The sequence below is a fragment of the Asparagus officinalis genome, chromosome 5 (genome assembly GCF_001876935.1).
Source record: "Asparagus officinalis chromosome 5, Aspof.V1, whole genome shotgun sequence".
NCBI classification, from domain to species: domain Eukaryota; kingdom Viridiplantae; phylum Streptophyta; class Magnoliopsida; order Asparagales; family Asparagaceae; genus Asparagus; species Asparagus officinalis.
Genome location: NC_033798.1, coordinates 106,155,104 through 106,163,573, shown reverse-complemented (window position 1 = coordinate 106,163,573; position 8,470 = coordinate 106,155,104).

The following is an 8,470-nucleotide window of genomic DNA, read 5'->3' as shown; positions in this document are numbered from 1 at the left end:
CACGAGGCAAATCCTCAATGCCATTGCGAAAGACTCATCCAGACAGTACTCGCCGACTGTCAATGCATAGGAACAGCGAGGCCTTCAGTGTTCGAGAGACTTTCTCGACAGCCTTCCCGACCAAAGCCCTCCCGTCGAAAGCGTCGTCAACAAAAAGGACACGCTGCCGATGACCTAGAGCTCCCGTCCGCTACAATCAACATGACGGATAGGGGTAAAGTGGTACTTTCCGACTCTCCAGATTCGGACTCCGTCCTGGGGCCTAATCCTCGGCTTGTTCAGCACGGACAAGACGACATATACCAGCGTACCCATAGTCGCAAGGGGGTAAGCATCGGGTTTGATTACTCTACCCTAGCACCTCCCTCCTACGGCGAAGACGAAGTTCACTCGGCGGCAGCCACGTCTAAAACCTCACACTCAAGTCAGGACGCACTGGCAAGAGTACATATAACTGAACTCACCCATGAACAGACGGTAGCCCAAAAGCTCGAGGAGCAACAGGCAACCATCGGTTCCCTGAGAGAGATGATGGAACAACTTCTAAACAAGAAGAAGAAGAAGAAAAGATCCCAGCGTGCCTTACCCCGGCGAACAGGGGATAAGGAGTGGGTACCTCCCCATCGTTCAGCGACTGAGACGGAAGATAACAGTAATCCACAATCCTTTTACTCTTCCAAGACGTCGCTAGGAACCTCGCATACAGGGGGTGGTACCCACGACAAGAGGTTCGACGAGTTCCAAAACTAGCTCAACACGCTGAAGCTTCAGCAAAACATGAACAAACTGGGGGTGGTCCGACCCTACCCTGTCTAATGGGATACGGTCCCCTATCCGGCGAAGTTCAAGCCAATTAGTTTTGGTGCAATTTGACGACAAGGGCTCGCCATCGCAACATATTTACTACTTCATGGCACAGACCATATTCCTTACGGGGAACGATGCTATTCTCACTCGGCTATTTATAGGCACCCTCAAGGGGGTGGCCTTTGAATGGTTCCACAAATTAGAACCCAGCTCTATCAAGTCATGGGCCAATGTTGAAAGGCTCTTCCTCGCCCGCTTCTTCGACGATGACACGGAGGTGTCAATGGCCACCCTCCTCGCCGAAAAACAACAAAAGTCGGAGTCAGTCAACGACTTTGTGAAGAGGTTCCGAAACCGATCAGTCCACTATCGGGACCAAGTTTCTGAATCCACACTGATCGAGATGTGCCGCAATAATCTCTCGATCCACATCCTATCCAAAGTGGGTGCGGTAGAAACCCGGACATGGAAGGAGCTTGTTCGCTAGGGCGAGCAAGTGGAAAACATGATCAAGAGATTAGAGGCTGAAGAGCCGCAATCCAAGAAGGGAGCCGCGGAACCCTCTGTGCCAAAGAATCCTCCTCGAACGAGGGGAAAAGAGATCATGGCCGTTGATTCTACCCCGGCGTCGAAAACTGCTCAGAAGCCAAAACCCAGACAATTCGAGCAACGCCCCCCGCGGCAATATGACTTCAGAGAAGATCAGGTAGTGGCGACATTCGACACTCTACTCAATAGCGGGCGAATTAAATTGCCAGAAGCTACGAAGCCCGAAGAGGCGAACAAAACCAACGACCCGAGTTACCGTGCCTATCACAGATTCCTTAGCCACCACACGACCAAGTGCTACGTCCTCAAGGATAAGCTCCAAGCCCTCTACGATACGGGGGTCCTAAAGAAGGAGAAAGTTCAAAAGCAGGTGACCATGAATATGATCACCTTGAGCTTTGGGACAGATCTCCCGGAGGTCCAAGCTTCGGCAGGGGTAATTCCTATCCCCAAGGCAGTCTTGAAGATCACCAATGATGATCCTCACAACCAGCGAGGGAAAGGTTTAGCTCCGCAGATCCTGCCATCGGGTCAGGTGATGTGGGTCCATCCGGACCTCCTCAACGATGAACAATGGGCTACAAGGCCCTCGAAAGAGGCTAAGGGAAAACATTGTAACGTCGCCTCCGCCATCCTAGGTGGGGAAAGACAGCAATGACCGTCCTGTCTGACTCCGAAGAGGAAACCATTGTCCTCGTCACGAGAGCAGGGAAGGAATTCGCCAAGGAATACCCCACGAGGGAGGAAAACCCGGCGGTACCTCCCACGAGGCCAGCCATGACAACCCCTCCCAATCCGAATAGGCCAAGCTCAAGCCGCCAACCTTTCTGTTTCAATGTACTCGCACAGCTGAAAGGCATCCCCGCGCGAATTACCATGTACGACCTCCTACGGCTATCTAGGCCTACCCGAGAGGCCCTGCAAGAGGCATTGGCTGACTCGGAGGCCTTCTCCACCCACTTCTCGAGGGAGGAGGACACAGAACAAGAGTGTGTGACGTGTTGCCAAACCATCAAGAGACGGGTCCCGTGCATCACTTTTACTCCTGAGGACATGCTCATCAAGAGCACGTCTCATGATCGACCGCTATACTTCACGGGGTATGTCGGTTCGTCGAAAGTGGATCGAATTCAGGTCGACCCGGGTTCTGCATTGAGCATCGTTCCCTTGAAATTGATCAAACACTTGGGAATACTGCCAAGGCACCTATCTTCGACCACTACGACCATCTTTGGCTTTAACGCCATGGGGACTCGGCCGCTCGGCAAAATCCGCCTGAAGTGTTGAATAGGCGACATGAAGACAGAGGTGACCTGCTACGTTATTGACGCCGAGCCTTCCTACAACATACTCTTAGGACGTCCGTGGATCCATGGCAACCGGATAGTTCCATCCACCTTGCACCAATACCTGAAGTATGTGGACGATTACGAGCAAGTGAAGACGGTAGTGGCCGACAAGCAACCCTTCAAAGGCATCGAGAACTACTTCACGGATTCTCTACTGTACCAAGACCTCGACGAGCCACCGGCAGAAGAGCTGGAGAGTGTCAACGAGGCAGATAGCGAGCCTGAGTATGGCGACAGCCTAATCCTGAACGACTTTGAGTCAATTGTAATCGGTTACGAAAGTCACAATGTAACCAATGCTGTTTAGGCGGAGGAAATTATCATAAATGAGAAGTCCAACTTTGCTTATTTGTCATCTTGCTCCACGTCTGAGGATGATACACCCAATAACCTATGGTCAAAACTCAACAGCGATCCCTCCCTGCACTTGCCAGTATGCTCATCATACGTCACTAAGGCACAGCCGATCAAGTCATCGCAAGCTGTGCTCGTCGTGCCAGCCCGGAATAATTATCGAAAAGATATTATCTTCGGTCAAATCGATCACCCCCTGCGCACCTTATGGGATGAATCTGAAGACGAGGATCCCACGCCTCAGTTTTCACAATATAGTCAAGTTGTGAAGCGCATGATGAGCTACATGGGGTATGACCTTACTCGCTTAGAAGGTCTGAATTACGGCCGAGGGTGCAAAATGGTCATCCGACCTACTTATGTACCCAAAGGTAAACCCTCAAACTACTTCAATAGGACTCGGAGAGGCTTAGGATACTCCTCCTCATCGGATTTGTGCTGTTACGTCAACGAGGATTCCGACTATGCATGTTCGGGAGATCGATCGTCGACGACCTCGGCATGGGACTGAGACGTCAGCGTGAGGGATCTATTTGGTAACCTTACGGTCAACATGGCTGCGATGGATCCCGCCAAAATGGCGGAGGATGGACAAGTCCCGCTTTATGACGAGACATGGGATCGTCATGTTAACGCCCAGTGGAATAGTCGCTTCGAGCAACGTGAACCACCGACCGAAGACGAAATCCTCCAGGTGAATATGGGTGATGAGACGAATCCCAAGCCCATATTCATCAGCGGCAGTTTACCTCCCTAGGAAAAAGAGGACCTCATTGCCCTCATACGGGAATACATTGACATCTTCGCATGGAATTACGAGGACATGCCCGGCCTGGATCCGCGGGTCGCCACGCATCGCCTCAACATCGACTCAGACGCCAAACCAGTCAAGCAACAGGAGAGGCGGTTTCGCCCTCAGATCATGGAGGCGATCGAGGCCGAAGTGAAGAAATTGATCGAATCTGGTTTCATCAGGGAGGAGCAACACCCCGACTGGGTGGCCAATATTGTTCCGGTCCTGAAGAAAAACGGTAAGATTTGTATCTGCATCGACTTTAGAGACCTTAACGCTGCGTGCCCCAAAGACGAGTTTCCCCTGCCTATCACGGATGTCATCATAGACAACACATGCGGGTTCGAGAGGATGTACTTCATGGATGGTTTCTCAGGGTACAATCAAATCAAAATGCACCCCGAGGACGAGAAACACACTTCATTCAGAACTCCTATGGGGGTGTACTACTACACTGTTATGCCCTTCGGACTCAAAAACACTGGCGCAACCTACCAGCGTGCCATGAGTACGATCTTTCGAGATTACTTGTGGAAGACAGTCGAATGCTACGTGGACGACCTGGTCATGAAGAGTCGCTGCGAAGAGGACCACCTCCAAGACTTGAGGGTAATGTTCGAACTCATGAGGACTCATCAACTTAAGATGAATCCCACAAAATCGTTCATGGGAATGTCTAGCGGCAAATTCCTCGGTTTCGTCATCATGACGAAAGGAATCCGGATTCACCCAGACAAGGTGCGAGCTATCCAAGAGCTTCGATCGCCCCGAAATCTTAAGGAGTTAAGAGGCCTTCAGGGACAGTTGGCTTACATCCGAAGGTTCATCTCAAATCTTTCGGGCAAATGCCAACCCTTCTCCAAACTAATGAAGAAAGATACTTCCTTCGTGTGGGACGAACCTTGCCAAAAGGCCTTTGAGGACATCAAGGCTTATCTCTCAAACCCGCCTGTCCTTATGGCGCCGATCTCAGGAAAGCCATTCCTCATATATATATGGGCCATGGAGCATTCTCTTGGCACAAAATGACGATGCGGGCTACGAGCAGGGCATCTACTATCTAAGTAGAACCCTGCAGGGCGCCGAACAGCGGTATCCGATAATCGAAAAGGAATGTCTAGCCTTAGTGTTCGCCATCCAAAAGATGCGGCACTACCTGGTGGGCCAGACAATCCACATCATTTCCCGGATGAACCCCATCCGAGTTTTCATGACGCAACCCGCGGCATTAAATTAGCGTCTGGCTAGGTGGGGCACTTCTACTGTCTCAATATGACATCCATTTCATGCCATAAAAGTCAGTCAAGGGGCAGGCCATCTGCGATCTCATGGCTAGTCACCCACTGGGGGTGAAGACCGACCTATTTGAAGATCTACCAGATGAACCCCCCGAAACCAACGTAACTTCGTCACCAGAGGTGTGGCAAATGTTCATCGACGACGCGTCTCGCGTAGGCACGAGTGGCTCAGTTGTTGCAGGAGTGGGGGTGGTCCTCACCTCTCCGCATAACCACGTGTTACCCCGAGCCTTTTCTTTGATGGAGCCATGCACCAACAACGTAGCTGAATACAATGCGCTACTCATTGGGCTCGAATTAGCAAAAGAATTAGGGATAAAATGTCTTGAGGCTTACAGTGACTCCCAACTCATTGTCAAGCAGGTAATTGGAGAGTACGAGGTTAGAAATGACGATCTGATCCTACTTCACAAAGCGGTTATCAAACTAGTAAAGTCATTTGAGAGCTTCCACATCGAGCACGTGCTACGTTCCAAGAACACGCATGCAGACACTCTTGCATCCTTGGCGGCCAACCTGGCTCAGCCACTAGGGACGACCCAATGGGTCACAGTGGCGAGCCGAAAGCTCTTTCAACTAAAAGACGTCCCAGAAGTGAACGCCACCCATCAAGTCCCGGATCAGCCCGATCTGGAGGACTGACGCCTTCCGATCATCGATTATGTTCTATACGGCATGTTGCCCGAAGACACAAGGGAGCGAGAGTCTGTCCGACGACGTGCCTCGAGGTTTTACTATGATTCGACCACCAAAACGTTATATCGGAGGTCGTACGATGGCTTGTTGCTTCGATGTCTTTCAAAGGCGGAGGCGCAGGAGGCCCTACGCGAAGCCCATGACGGCACTTGCGGGGCTCATCAGCCTGGACCCAAGCTTTTGGATCGCTTGGTTAGCGACGCGGTCGCTTACGCAAAGCGCTGCCACGAATGCCAAATCCACGCCAACTACATGCATCAATCTTCCGAAGACCTGCACCCAACGAAGGCGTCGTGACCCTTCGAAGCATGGGGGATGGACATAGTCGGGCTAATATCCCCGCCGTCGGCGAGGGGCCACTGTTTCATCCTCGCGATCACCGACTACTTCTCTAAGTGGGCCGAAGTCATCCCCTTAAGAGAGGTCAAGACTAATGATGTGATCAAATTTATCAAACACCATGTCATATACCGATATGGCGTACCCCGGTGTATTATTCATGACAACGGCACGCAATTCGTCAGCCATGCATTCACCAGGTTTTGTGACAAGTTCCGAATACAGAACCTCTCCTCCACGGCCTATAATCCTTCGGCGAACGGCTTGGCCGAGGCCTTCAACAAAACAATTATCAAGATCTTGACCAAGCTGACTTCCACTAGCAAGCGCGATTGGAATGAAAAGCTGGACGAGAGCTTGTGGGCATATCGCATAACGGTTCGCACACCGACTGGCAACACGCCCTACTCATTGGTATATGGCTGGAAAGCCGTGTTGCCATTAGAGATCCAAATTCCATCCCTCCGCGTCTCTCTGGCAATGGGGATGATGGTTGAGTATAATCACCAATGACAACTCACGGAGCTCGAATCGTTGGACGACAAGCAACTAGAAGCTCAACAGCACATTGAGTTCTATCAAGCCCGAATGGCCAAGGCTTTCGACAAGAAAGTCAAACGCCGAGCCTTCAAGGAGGGAGAACTGGTACTAGCCGTTCGCCGACCGATGATCCTCACCTCTAAGAAGAAGGGCAAATTTTAGCCCAAATGGGAAGGACCGTTCGTAGTAGGGACAGTCTACTCGAATGGAGCCTACCGCCTCGTCAAGCCAAATGGCGATAAGATCATGATGCCCATCAATGGCAAATACTTGAAGAAGTACTACCCTTAGTTCTCCTCCCAAACTCCCATGAGTGCAAGAGTCTAAACTGGTCCTCATATCCTCCAACTGGTATAAGAGGTTAAACTATTCCCTATGAGCTAGGTTCCCAGTTATGGCGAACCGTTCAAATCAGGCGATCCTATAAGGCTAGGCGAACCCCACTTCCTAAGCCAGGTTCCCGGTTATGGCGAACCGCTCAAACCAGGCGAACCTAACAGTTTAGGCAAACTCCACTTCTCGAGCCAGGTTCCCGTTTGTGGCGAACCTCTCAAAACAGGCGAGACTAGCAGTTCAGTTGGGCTGCATCAGACTCCCATTATCACGTTAACATCACACCTCTGACAAAATCAACTTACCAATCCTCTTCAGAAGGATGGTAAGTCCTCAAAGTCGTTCCAATCACGACAATCCCTGTCACGTTAACATCAAACCTCTGACGAAATTAACTTACCAATCCTCTTCAAAAGGATGGTAGGTCCTCATAGTTGCTCAAATCGTAACAAAACCCCATCAGGTTAATGATCACCTCTGATGATTAGCACCGTTATTCCTACGGGTAACATAGCCTAAGTAATAACCTACCACGCGACGTGTTATTACTTCGGTCAATAGTCACACTCCTACGTCCCTGAACTACCATAACTATGCCGGAAACCCTAACATTCCCTTAGGATAACCGATGAGTAGTAGCCTACCATGCAACGGCTCCTACGACAATCGATCGTCACATTCCGACATCCCTGAACGATTCGATTATCATCTATGTCGTCGCCCACCCAGACGACGACAATGGTCAAGGGCGGCTCGGCAGGCAACATGCCCGTCGGTTCCCCAAACAACAACTCGCCAAATGAAGAGTCAAAGTTGGGTCCTTCAGTTGACTGCATGCACGAACAATTGTTCTTTTCTTTGAGCCAAGTGTTACCCTCTCGGTCATTTGAGCTACAATACGAAAATCAGAGTTAACCTGATCCCACGCCGTGAGCAACCAAGGGCGAAAAAGGAGCCTAACGACTAAGTCTAAAGCAGAGTAGTCGAAAGCTCGCCATGTTGCTGGGAATGGCATGAGTAGCTCGACTCGAGCACCAAACAACGCAGGCGAATCCAACATGAAGATCAAACACAGATCAAGTGCATGCCAAACACAGCAAGAAGAACAAAATGCAGAGCAGTAAAAAGGCAAGCCAAAATGTGATAGGCCATTACGGGCCAAACTTACATAAAGTTTTGAAAGTGTAAACACGCCTAGCGTTAACAAAATTACAAAACTACGAACACTACATCAATTTCAAGAGGCTGAAGTTGTCGATCTTCGCCTTTCCGGCCGCGAGCTCTGCCGCCCGTCTAGCACGAGTCTCCGCCTCTTGCCTCTGCAGAAATCTGGAAAGGGCAGCATAGCCATCCTCTTCCTCCTAGCGAAGAAGTCGAAGCCCCTCTGCGACCGCTTCGGCAGCATGGCTGAG